The sequence below is a fragment of the Arachis duranensis genome, chromosome 3 (genome assembly GCF_000817695.3).
Source record: "Arachis duranensis cultivar V14167 chromosome 3, aradu.V14167.gnm2.J7QH, whole genome shotgun sequence".
Lineage (NCBI taxonomy): Eukaryota > Viridiplantae > Streptophyta > Magnoliopsida > Fabales > Fabaceae > Arachis > Arachis duranensis.
In genome coordinates, this window is record NC_029774.3 from 32106373 (window position 1) to 32120310 (window position 13938).

Below are 13938 nucleotides of genomic sequence, written 5' to 3' on the forward strand. Positions count from 1 at the left end.
AACAAGAATAAGCTAAATTGAATAGAAGAACAATAGTAATTGCATTAATACTCAAGGTACAGCAGAGCTCCACACCTTAATCTATGGTGTGTAGAAACTCTACCGTTGAAAATACATAAGAACAAGGCTAGGCATGGCCGAATGGCCAGCCTCCCAAAGAGGGTTCAATCATAAAAACATGATCAAAAGATGATCCGAAGATTGAAAGATTCTTCTCAAATACAATAGCAAAAGGTCCTATTTATAGAGAACTAGTAGCCTAGGGTTTACAGAAATGAGTAAATGACGTAAAAATCCACTTCGGGCCCACTTGGTGTGTGCTTGGGCTGAGCATTGAAGCTTCCATGTGTAGAGACTTTTCTTGGAGTTAAACGCCAGCTTTTGTGCCAGTTTGGGCGTTTAACTCCCACTTTTGTGCCAGTTCCGGCGTTTAACGTCGGGAATTCTAAAGCTGACTTGGAATGCCTGTTTGGGCCATCAAATCTCAAGTAAAGTATGGACTATTATATATTGCTGAAAAACCCTAGATGTCTACTTTCCGACGCAATTGAGAGCGTGCAAATTGGACTTTTGTAGCTCCAGAAAATCTACTTTGAGTGCAGGGAGGTCAGAATCCAACAGCATCTGCAGCCCTTTTCAGCCTCTGAATAAGATTTTTGCTCAGGTCCCTCAATTTCAGCCAGAAAATACCTAAAATCACAAAAAAACACACAAACTCATAGTAAAGTCCCAGAAAATACTTGAAATCACAGAAAAATACACAAACTCAAAGTAAAGTCCAGAAAAGTGAATTTTAAATAAAAACTAATAAAAATATAATAAAAACTAACTAAAACATACTAAAAGCATACTAAAAACAATGCCAAAAAGCATATAAATTATCCGCTCATCACATATGTCGAAAATCAGGAGCATATGAAGGAAGCAATGAGCTAACAACCTGTGGGACCTCCAGTGGAGCATCATTTGTAAACACATGCAGAAGGTGAGCATCGTGTTGTGACAAGAAACGACTATGGCACATCCCACACCACTGGATGAAATATGGCTACGAATTATGCATATGCCTAAGATCAGGAGCATCTGGAGGAAGCAACAAGCTAACAACTTGTGGGATCTCCAGCGGAGCATCATCTAGCAACACATGCAGAAGGTGAGCATCCCGCCATGACAAGAAATGACTACAGCACATCCCACACCACCAGGTGAAATACGGCCGCAAAGGTTGTAGGTTTCTCGTCGACAACACCATCTCTTGTCGAAAAGCCTCGAAACGGTCTCTCCATGCTGAGTACCACATTGCAAGCTTTGTCGGCCACCATTTATCCTTCAATTTGAGGGTCGACGTAAGTAGCTCGTCGACATTTACCGCTACCTCCGGTAAATGCTGTGCACCATCGAATTGTCAAATAACTCGATCTGTGTAATAGAACTTGACGAAGTGAAAACAGAACAGAGGCACCACTACAGTATGCGTTAGCCTCTCTTCATCATTACGCAACCACTAAAAAATGATATCCTGTAGCACCTGTGTTTCATAAGGTGTCCACCGGAATTGCATAACAACATACAAATACATATTTAAGCCAGCTTAGATATGAGCACATGGAAACAAAATTTACTAAATACTTTATATGTAAACTTAAATACCATATCATTGTAACACCCTACCACACAGAACTTTACGCTTAAGTCGTAAATCAAAGGTGGTGAGGCATTACGATGCTTAAAAACAAAAGATACATAGTATTCGAAAGACAATAATATACTAGGAGCCTGTGAAGAAAAGGATAACAAAACAACAATCATATCACTCACGAAGCGGTAAAGATAAAAGTGTTAGATATGAAAGTAAAAGTGATATATATATTATTACACAACCATAAGTACGAAACATAATCCTGTTTCTCCATACAATAAACTTCTAAGAGAAAATATACAATACATGTTCAGCAGTGGAGAAATATGCTAAGTACATGATAAACTTCAAAAATAAAGTCTTTTTCGCTTCACTAACGAGTCTCGCACTCTCAACGAGATGCATCATGTCCTGTTATCTGAAAAATCAACAATTTTCACAACGAGTGAGAATCCGAAGATTCCCAGTAGGGTAATAGTTCTAAATAGAGACTGTAAAACTACTAGAACCCACTAGGCAATCCTTGTCTCAAAACTCACCAAGTTTAAGCCTAGGGTTCTTTTTAATCCAAACAAGGTTAAGATACTAAGTCTTAACCCTTGTCAACTGTCTCTAACCTCAATTCTTTCCAACACTAAGCCATTAACTCTTTCAACATCTTTATTATTCATTTCAGTATGAAACCCTTTCGACCTTATCAATTTCAAACAGTTATCATTAATAACATCAGTCTCAATGGTATCAGTTATCATCATTACAATTTCGTAAACCTCAACAGTCTTAAAGAATTATCAACAGTCTCATTAGTCTCGATACATTATCACATTTTTATATTTCTAGTCTCAAAGTTATTAATAGAATCAAACACAAACAAAACAAACAAGTCAATCACAACAGAGTGCAATTAGTTCAAGAAGTGTAGGTAGCAGATAGGTGAATAAATAGGCAAACTAAATAATTATGCACACCCAAACAACTACAAATAAATGCACATGATGCATGCCTATCCTACTAGCCATGAGCTCACTTGTCAGTTATAATGCCAAATTCGACACATCCAGTAGATAACCCAGATATAGAACACATCACGGAGTAAGTGAAACTAACCACAATCCTTGCGTCTACCCATGGAGGTGCTTTACATTGTAACTCGGAGCAAGTGAGACAATACTTCAACCCTTGTATCTACCTTGGCTGGTGCCTTTCATCACATCCTAGAGCAAGTGAGACAACACCTCAAACCCTATATCTACCCAGGCAAGTGCCTTTCACCACATCCTGGAACAAGTAGGACAAACTACAACCCTTGCATCTACCCAGGTGTCTCAAAATTTTACCCGGAACAAGTGGGACAAATCACCACCCTTGCGTCTACCCAGGTGTCTCAAAATTTTACCCGGAGCAAGTGGGACAAACCACCACCCTTACATCTACCCAGGTGTCTCACAAATCAAGTCGTTATGGGGGAATGATTCATTAAATTCATCATATCTACCATACACAACAAGTCTTTATCGGGAAATGACTCATTAAATTCATTATGTCTACCCCCACATCGAATATAATCATTATCAATCATAAACACGCAAGTGACATAACACCCAGACCTTACCACGCAAGTGAGACAAATCTCTGTCCTTGTCAATCCAGCCATTCATGCCATAAATAATCAACAGCAATGTCTTTTAGCAATTTCATAAGTTATTATACTCATTAACGCCAATTTGTTATTAAGTCATCAATTCCATTATCTCTTGAGTGGGATAATACCTCCATCCTCAATGTGGGTGAGATAAAACCACCATCTCCACATAGTAGTCTATGCACTGAGTAAGCGGGATGACACCATTGTCCTTGCCAAATAAAAAATCAATATTACATCTTAAACCAATTTACAATTCCATCAAGCTTTAGAAGATGCAACCTAACATAACCCAATTTATTTATTAACTACTAAATCTCATTATTTCGTGAGTGGGATGAAACCATCGTCCTCACCGCGGACAGCATAAAACCACTATCTCCGCAATATTTCCTCCAGTTAACTAATTGTTTATCTGGGAATAATTCAATTTAACTTATTGGACTTAGCCACACTCTATCCAAAGCTTAAAAATGAGTTATCAAACTTTATTTTGGGGTTACAGGGATTTACAAGCATGCCGGGAAAGCAAAGCAGTAAAAAATATAGTTTCTTTAAGAAAACAGGATATGTGCGTACGCATTACCCCTCGTGCGTACGCACCTATCAGAAAGCATTTTCCACTCGTGTGTACATATCACCCATCGTGTGTACACATGAGCTACAACATTTGTTATGAGTAGTGCGCATGCACCACCTTAAACGCACGTACACCAGGCCAAAATCCTAGCAAAATATCAGTTTTCAGACTTTTGTAGTCATTTTCAATCGTTCATAATTTTTTGTACAATTATCCATTTTCGTCTGTTCTTGAACGGTTTTATAGATCTTTTCACTAGCTATAATTTAAGATAAATTTCACTCAATTTCAAACTCCAAGCGTCAAGTTATGGCCCGTTGAAGTTGGTCAAAAATCTGTTTTTACCAAACTCTGCATAATGATCAATTTTACAAGTTTCCAATTCATTTCATTTCAAAACCATCTCAAATCCTAGGCATCCTCAACCCTCATTTATCAAATTCTTAATCACTTCATAACCAATCCAAGCCTAATCAACCAATTTTCAATCAAGATAATAACATATCACACTTATACATCCACAATCACAACCCAAACCAACAATTAAGTATCCAACGAATTATCATTGTTTCAACAACAATTCACAACACGGCAACACCACCAACTTACCATAACTTACCAAGAAGGAGATACCTCACCCTTTCACGGCCTCTGGCCCAAATTCTCATATCATAAGCAATAATCAATCAAAATTACTCAATCACACTAAATCATTCATAATCAATAAAACCACAAACTCACTCAACAATTAGCAATATTCATTCTGACATTCAAGTATACACACATTCCTCATAAGGCTTGACTTTTCATATTAATATTACAACATTTCAACAATCATTCACACTAAATCATCAATATCAATCACATAAACCATTCAACACTATTTTAGGGCCTTTAACCTAGGTTTTCACATAACCTTAGATAATGTTTACTCGAAACTAAAGTCTGTACCTTAATGATGGTGGGTTCTCAACACTTGAATTCTCTCCTTTCCGGTCAACTAAGCTTGCTCAACATCAATCAAGCTTCAAGAATTACTTTGCAATCACACCAAGCACCAAAAATCAACCAAACAACTTTAATATCACCAAATTCTATACAATTTCAAACTAGGGCTCATATAAAATAGAATTTCAAAAGAGAAAAAAAGGCCACCTTACCTTATCCCATTCAAAACTTGGGTGGAATCCAACTACAATCCATGCTAGAGCCTCCTTATCATGGTTCTGAAAACCGAACCGGACCGGCCGGTTCAACCGGAAAAACCGGGAACTGGTTACTTAGCTGGTCCGGGTAATGTCTAAAACCAATTGGCAAAGAACCGGTGAAAAAACCGGTCGAACCGGCGGTTAACCGGCGAACCGAAAGAACCGTCCGGTTTTTTGGCGGTTTTAAAATTTTAATTTAAAAAAAAAAAGAAATTCAGCGTATAAAAGCTGTCTCCTCAGATCCATTCCCTCACACAAACCCTAACGGCGTAACCCACAACCTCCCTCTCTCTCTCTCTCTCTCAGCCACGCCAAGCAGTAGCCACCGCCTGGCCTCTACCGTCGTTGAACTCTTCTCATCAGCTAAAAGGTGCTGTCACCGCGCGCAGTGACAGACAGAATGTCAGATTGAAGCCGTTGTCCGTCGTTCCTCTTCTTCATGCCGTCGCCTCTGTACTTGCATGTCGAAGCTCGTGGCCGTCTTCTACTCTTCTCTACGTCGTGGTCGTGGCCGTGGACTTGCAGATCGAGGATCTGACAGTTTGAATCCTATCCTCGTCTCTGTCTCGTCGTTCTACCCTCCTCGACAGTTGAGTTTCGTTCCTCCCTCATCTTGGTCTCTATCTCGCCATTCCTCCCTCGTCTCTGTCTCGCCGTTCCTCCTTCACCGGCAGTTGGGTTTTGTTACAACTTCGTCTGTCTCTGTCTCGCCTGTCTCTGAGTTTTATGATTCTAAATTTCTGTTTTTGCATGATTCTGGAACCAAAAATGTTTAGGATTATGAGTATGCACTGCTGAAATCTATGTTTACTTCAGTTTATGTTTGTTCATTTTATTGATCGAGTTACTATGATTATTGAGTTGACGTTTTCTGATGATTGGGTTGTAATTTTTTTTTGCTTTTTTTTGAGTTAAGGTTATTGGTGGTGTGATTTGCTAAATTTGGATTGAGTGTATGTGGATTGTGAGTTGATCTGAATTTTAATTTTTTGTGATTGAGTGGCTGAATTTTCTGATGCTTTTGAATTATCTGGCTTGTCTATATTTGGATTTTGAGGTTTTATCTTGAGTATTTATGCTTATTATTTTATTAGAATTTGAGAGTTAATTTGTTACATTACATATGTTTTTGTAATTCTGTTCGTTTGTTCTAAATTATGATTATGTTTGTTCCAAATTTAAATTATGATTATGTTGGCAAATTCAATGGTTAGTGGTTATTAGTATTACTAATTTGTTTGTTATTTTTTATTATTAGGTTATAAATTAAAATTTTAAATTTTAAATTTTAAATTTTATGAGGTTAAATTTTATTGAAATTTAAATATTTAAAATTATATATTAAATTTTTAATAATTTTATTTAATATTTAATTAAACCGGTTGAACCCCGGTCGAACCATTGAACCAGTAAACCAGTTACCTTACCGGTTTGTTGATCGGTCCGGTTCTCGCAACCTTGCTCCCTATTATATCAAAAATCAAAAAATCTTAACACCAATGTACCCAAAACACGAATTAAAGAGAGATTTTGAAAATGTCTCAATATTCTTGGGAGTACTTACTAAAAAAGTGGTATAGAATCAAAGAGCTCGACGAGATGGTCGTGTGACCATAAAGGGATCTTCAATCAGAGCTATGGATTGAAAGTTATGTGGGTTTGAAGATTGAAGTGAATAATGGAGGCTAGGGTTTTGTTCTTCTTCTCTTTCTCTCTATGCGTGCCTCTCTCTTTCTCTCAAATGGGAGTGGATTGTGCTGAATTCACTAAGTGTGAATGGCTTATAAGCCTTGGGCTTGGGCCCAATATGGGCCTATTTGTGATTTTTGGTCCGTTGGCCCTATCTTGGGCCAAAATCTTTAAGATAAGTGTCCGATTTTCTATTCTAAATCTTTTTCTCATTATTTCTATAGTTTTAATTTCCTCACACATAGTACTGGACAGACTTAAGCCGTCACAGCTAATTTTAACGTCGTCACGTATTTTTTTTTTTTTGCAAATGATCATATTTAACTGGGTTTTACATTCATAAGGGACCAAGTCCAACTGCTGCCGCCAGTGTAGTAGCCACTGGCCCTTGTCATCTCTATGTTGCTGTGTCAGCCCAGCCAACCTGCATGTGTAAAACAAAACATGTTTAGTTGCAAAACAAAAAAATAGCAACTACGTAAAAAAGTCAACAAAATGAAGGCATACCTCATAGCCAATGGAAACTGCATCATATCCTTATCCCAAAGGAACCAATCTGGGAATTTATGGTAAATCTAAGAAACCATAAGTGGAATGCATCTAGCCAAGTCACCCTCTTCTGTATTGATAGCCATGCACAAAGAGTGGTAGGTCCAGGTGAGCACAGATGAACCCCATGAGTACTACATGCATCTCTCAAAATCAACAATCAGTGGGACCCATCTAACATGTACTAAGGTGCTGGACTTATTTGTCATCAGTAGCCCACTGATCAATTTGAGAATGTAACGTGCATACTGTCAGAGTACAACTGATGCAGCGTCAGCAGGTATCTATCTCAGACGAGCCTTCAACCACATCATCTTAATGGTGAATGACTTGGCCTGCCGCACACCCTCGCGTGGCTCCTGGCATGGTGGCAACGCTCCAAGTACCTCATCAACCATCTCCCACGTGTCACAACCGTAATATGTCTAAAAATCATGGCTACAACCTTTTACAGGCTCCCCATGTGTCTGCTACAAGGTGATAAGCTACGTCCTGAAGGGTGATAGTACATTCACCTTACGACATGTGGAATGAATGAGTCTTTAGATGCCATCTCTCGACAAAGACCAACAGTAGTAACTTGTCTAGGTAAAAATCTCTAACTCGAGCTACATGGGTGAAACCAACTTTTTCCAAATAAGGCAACAATGCATTAGGAGGATCCTCTGCTCTTGAGTTTCTATTCCTCCTTGGAAATAGGACCTGCCGACTCTGTGTTATTTGGACATTAAGCTCAATTTAGACCATAACTAACAATAATGCCTTTTACCAAAAGCATCCTTAAAACTCTATTAACCATGAATCCCAATTCATCTCAATCAAAATACACTACAAAAATTAGCCTAAATACAAATACTTCTACATTAAATTTTAACCAATAACTCCTCTTATGTAAAGCATATCTAAAAATCTACTAACTCAGTATTTATCTTATTTCATACTAGTCGATAACATATACCTTAAATATAACAAGTTCTAAATATAAAAATCTCTCTAATCTATATATTTATAAACATCTATTCTCTAATATATTATAGTTATCCTAAACTTATAACTATTAGCTAACCAACTAATAATTTAAGTTCTAACCTGATCATTAATGTGACCCCACGATATGCCTGCCTCCATTCAAACGTTGATGTTATTGCTACGAGTTATCACGCTAACTTTTTTCCCTTATCTCTTCTTTTTTCTCTTTTTTTCTTCTTTTCTCGGCTTTCACTCTTCAAACTCAGTGAAAATCTAAAAAATGATTGCTAATGAATACATAGGGACTGCCTGCATTGTTATATAGTGATCATGGCTATATCATAGGCAGCAAATGTGCTATAGTGCACCAATTGCTTTACTTCTGTAGCATTAGTAGTGGATGTGCTATAGCGCTCTTTCACGATAGCACATCCTTTGGCTGTGTTATAGTCCCTGACTGCGACATAATGAAAGAATATCTAAAATCGTAAAAAAAATTGACTCTTAAACAAAAGGAAAAAGGACAAATAGGTCCTCGAGCTTTTCATTCGTGGACATTTTATTCGCTTAGAAATGAAAAATATAAAACGATCCCTGACCATTCAAAATGTCCTACATATGGGTCCTTCCGTTCATTCTGCTCTCTAATGTCATACGGACAAGGTTGATGTGGTGCCCATGTAGCCATAATGGAGTGATGTGTCTATTACAATTTAGGATGAGATGCAAACAAAAGTTTGGAGGACAAGGAGGTCCTTGTGCTCCCAAAACAATAACGTTTTGGGGGAGGTGCCCTTAGTCTTCAAATTGGTTCCAGACGCCATCACAGTTGTATAGTTAAGGGATTGTTGTGTCTAGGGCTATGTTCTATGACCAGTGAAGGAGGTTCCTCGAGCACCCAACGAGTTTGAATGCCATCTCACATTTGTTGTGTGGAAGCTGGAGACGAGAAGGACGACATTGCTCCGATGTGCAAATGTAGCGTGTGTGATATATTGTACAAGTCCAAGACGCCAACTAACTCCAACCGGTTATTTCTTGGGTGCCCCTTCTTCAAGATAACATGGTTTTGTGAAGCTTGAAGCAGGTTTATGTGTTTAATTGAATTTCGATTTTATTTTTGATGTTGCAGTTGAAAAATCCATCTCACTGCAAGTTTTTTGTCTGGATTGATGATTATGTTACAAAAATTTGGGGTACAGAGAAGTCAATTTTTGACAACGAGGTTGACGACCTGGAGCAGTACTTGTGCAAGAATAAAGTAGAGCAGGAACTAGTTAAGTTGGAGAGGAAGTTTGCTTATCTAGAGAGAAAGAAAAAAACTAATGTGTTGGTTATTCTTGTATGTTTGATAGTAATTTGTGCTGTTGTTGTTGTTATTAAGTGTTGAAAAATATATTGCCAGAGATGTTGTGCATTTTGTTGTGAGAAACTATGGCTAGAGTTGACAGAATGTAGTTATGTTTATCCTTTGATGAATGATAATATTTTGTTGCTGTAATATCATGTGTTTAAATGGCTATATATAATATCCTGTTGATGGTCTAAGTATGTGAAATTCACTAAATAATTTAGTTCATTAAACATTGAACCATAATATAAGTTTGAAGGATTACACTCCTAACAAAATATCAAACCAATCTCACAACAGGTCACCACCTGAGCACTAGAAGTTTGCCAAAAAGATACTAGAATGCATAACATAAAAAAATGCTTAATGTCAAGTTTCACATTAGCTACAACCGACTTTCTAAAATAACTATATCATTTCTTGGAATTGTTGACTCATGGTGGGATGAACCTAAACATTTTTTGAGTTCCAGTACTTGTTGTAGCCAAAGTCTCATCAGATGGTCCTCCGCTAACTTCTACAGTTGGTTGCTATGTTGCTTGAACATGTTGTTTGCCAACAACCTTCCTTCTAATTGGTTGTTTTGGTCTCAAGGTACTGTTGGATGGCCTTACTGAAACTTTGGCTGGAGGTTTGAATGGTACTTGGCCTTGCCTTGTAGGGATAGTAAAAATAGGCACAGATAGAGCTTTTGGAGCAGGTTGTTGTTGGATCACATTTGGAGTTGTGCTAGGCTGTAAATTTCAAGATTATTCTAGGTAAGTTCAAGATAAGTTCAAGACAATTCCTCAAATTGACATGCATTTTTCATGACTTACCTCAATAGAAGATTGGCCAGTGGGGTTTGGATCAGAATGATTCTAGTTGGTTGCCTCAACTGCATTTTGCTCTTCACCCTAAATACCATGTTATGTTGATGTCATAAATGAAGAGAGACACTAAAGTCATCAAGTAAATTTAAAAAATACAAGTAGGTCCCTTAGAACTTTTAAAATAGATAACTAAATTCTTCAATTTTTTATCGGGGGATAGAAAGATCCTTCAAGTTGTCAAGTACCTCTGCCTGAGGGACTGATTGTGATAGTCGTAGAACCACAAGTGAAAGGTTGTTATTGGTTTTCTTTTTTGGTTTCTTCGTCTTAGATTTTCAATTAGGGTTCGATGGTGCACCTTTGTAGATCTTATAATTGTGTTCTCTTTGATCACACTTTTCAATACATCATCCATCTGTAATATTTTTCAATACACAACACAACATAAAATCATATATTATTAACAAAATCTCCAAAACCTCACTAAACACTACCTTAAACTTGACTAACCCCACAACTGATTACCTACTACCCTCACTTACAGTCCCCCTATAAATCTTATCCTACGACACGTATAACAAATCAAAGGCATAAGTGTAAGAACCACGATTAGTTAGCCGCTTAATTAAATTAAATTAATTGTCTAAAATAGGATACAAAAATTTAGAATGTTAATTAAAAATTTAAATATAATTTTTGGACTCAGTAGATTTTTTTGAGTTGGAAAATATAATTTTCTGCGAAAAATAACATAAAAATGTGTACTAGTAAATTAACCGGTAGTACTGGCTTAAATCTGTCCAGTACTGTGTGAGAGCAATAAAAAACTATAGAAAAACTTAGAAAAATAATTAAAGTTGAAAACCGGGTACTAATTTTAAAGGTTTGGCCCAAAGTTGGGCCAAACGGGTCAAAAACACTAACGGATTAGACCGGGCCCAAGTTGAGCCCAAGCCCAACATATAAATACCTATGAGTGAAGGCCATTCAGCTCATTCACCTCTCATAAACACAAATCCCAGCTGCTAGGTTAAGAGTGAAAGGGGAGAGAAGAGTTACTATTCACTTCGTCACTATTTTTTATCATAACTCGAGTTACGGTGCTTCGATTCGCGTGTCATTAGTGGCTACGCGAAGCTCTCGCCGAGCCCGTCACTTCTATCTAGGTATTATGGTAAGGTTATCGAAAATCTCTACCCAATTTTTAGCCATTGTAAATTTCAAAATTTTAGGTTTGGTTTTTGAGAGATTTTTGTGATTTTGGGTGTTAAGGTACACTCTAGCACTTGGTTGCTATTGGATTTTGCCCTAAAAAATATTGGATAAGGTAATAATGTCTTAAACCCTTATGAATTTATGATTTTGGTAAACCCTAGGTATTCATTATGATGAATTAATTGTGTATAGCTCGGAAATTATGGTTATTGGAGCTTTTGGATTGTGTATGATAGCTTGATTGAACCTGAAAACTTGTGGAAGCTTGGTTGGGGTAAAATTGTGGTGGTTGGTGCATATTGGAAATCAACCAAGGCATGATTTCGGTTTCCTCTATATAATATGTAATATTTCTAGACACTTAGGCTAATGGACCATAGGATAGGATTGAATTGATTATGAATGATGGCATTGATGATTATGATGAATGTTGATGTTGAATTTTGATGTTGTTTTTTATTTTTGAGATTGAAGTTTCATAATGATAATTTTGAGGAGTGATAAATGGATTATGATGCTTGTTAATATTGATGAATGTTGAGGATTGTTGAATTGATGTTGAGTTATTAATTATTGAATACTGGTGTGTGTAAGTAGGAATCTTTAGTTAGAAATGGTGAAAATGTGAATTTTAGGTTGTGAAATAAATTGAAAGATATATGAATATAATTTAGATACATTAGAACTGGTTTGGATGTAGAGCAATTGGTTTTAAATTGAGAGATTTGGTGCAATTGAGTTTTTAAGATTTTTGGTAAAAACAGATTTTGGGCCAACTTTGACGGATCATATCTCGAGCTACCGTTTTTGAAATTGATTCAATTTTGTATCAAATTAAAGATAATTCAAAGAGCTTTAAAACGGTATAGATTTCATAGAAATCGAAATTTTATAGAAAAGATATGATCATTGGAACTTGGTGTAAAAAATATGAATTAGGTAATGTTGCAGAAATTGTGAATTTTGGTTTGTGTGCCCACGCACACTATTGTGCGCGTGCTCTGAGCAGGGGCCATGTTTTTACTTGTGTGTATGCACACTTGTGTGCACACGTACACCCTGTAATTTTTAGAAAATATGCACACTATGGTGTGCACGCACACACAGGGATATGCATTCTGTTGAGAGAGTTCGCACACTCTGGAGCGCACACACACCTTGCGAATTTTGCAAGTTGTGCGTACACATAACATCATGCGTACGCACAAGCTGGGAAGTGCATTCTGTTGAGGGCGTTCACACGTATTCATGCGTGCGTATAAAATGGAAAATTTTACTTGGTGTGCGTACGCACACGTTGAAAAAATTATTCTGGGCGTGCGTACGCACAACCCTATGTGTACGGACAATGCCCTATTTTCAATGAAAACCTTTTTTTAACCGTTTTATCTTCCTGGCAAGCTTGTAAACGTCTGTAACGCTTATCTAGGTTTCCTTAGCTTGTTTTTAGGCTTTAAAACATAGAGAATGCTCTAAGTGAGTTTAATTAGATATTTTCTGATAAAAAATTTAGAAAATGGAGCCTTAGGTTTCTGGAGTATTGATGATGGATTAGTTGAGTGAGATGGCGGAGTACTGTAATGATGTTTAAGGTAATGAGTCATGAAGTTATGAATTGATGGTGTTTGAGACGAGTTTAGGACTCAGAGTGGAATGATGACTTTACTGAGCATTGAAAATGATTTCTGGAAATCCACTGACATATTATTTTATACTGAGAATTGTTGAGACGCTATGCACTTGGCAAGGACGGTGGTTAATCCCGCTTGTCGAGGTCGCAGCGGCGGCGTAAGGACAGTGGTTAATCCCTATTACATTGAGATGTGAGATCTGTGGCAGAGTATCCCGCTTGCATCCTTTCAGAATCACAAGAGTGTACAGGCACTATATCCTGGACCGTGTGCCAGGCACGATATCCTAGGGGGTTCCCATGTTATTCGTAGCCGAAAGGCGACATCTCCATGGGGATGTGTCGGGTTGGCAATTGAACTGACGATGTGATATCATAGCCAAATAGGACAGGCATTAATTATGTGTATATTCTATATATTTGTTTGCTTTGCCGACTTGCATTGTTTGCCTAATTGTATAACATGTCTAATTGCTTCTTGTGTTACTTGCTATACATGATAATTACTTGGGTTTTACTTGTTTGAATTACTTGTGTTTTCTACTGGGATTGAGGAGGTTCGGAAGGCGGTGGCGATGAGATCGCATGGAGGTTAGGCTGGTGAAGGCTGTGGGACAATGATAAACTATAGCTTAGAAATTCCCTAAGTTAGTT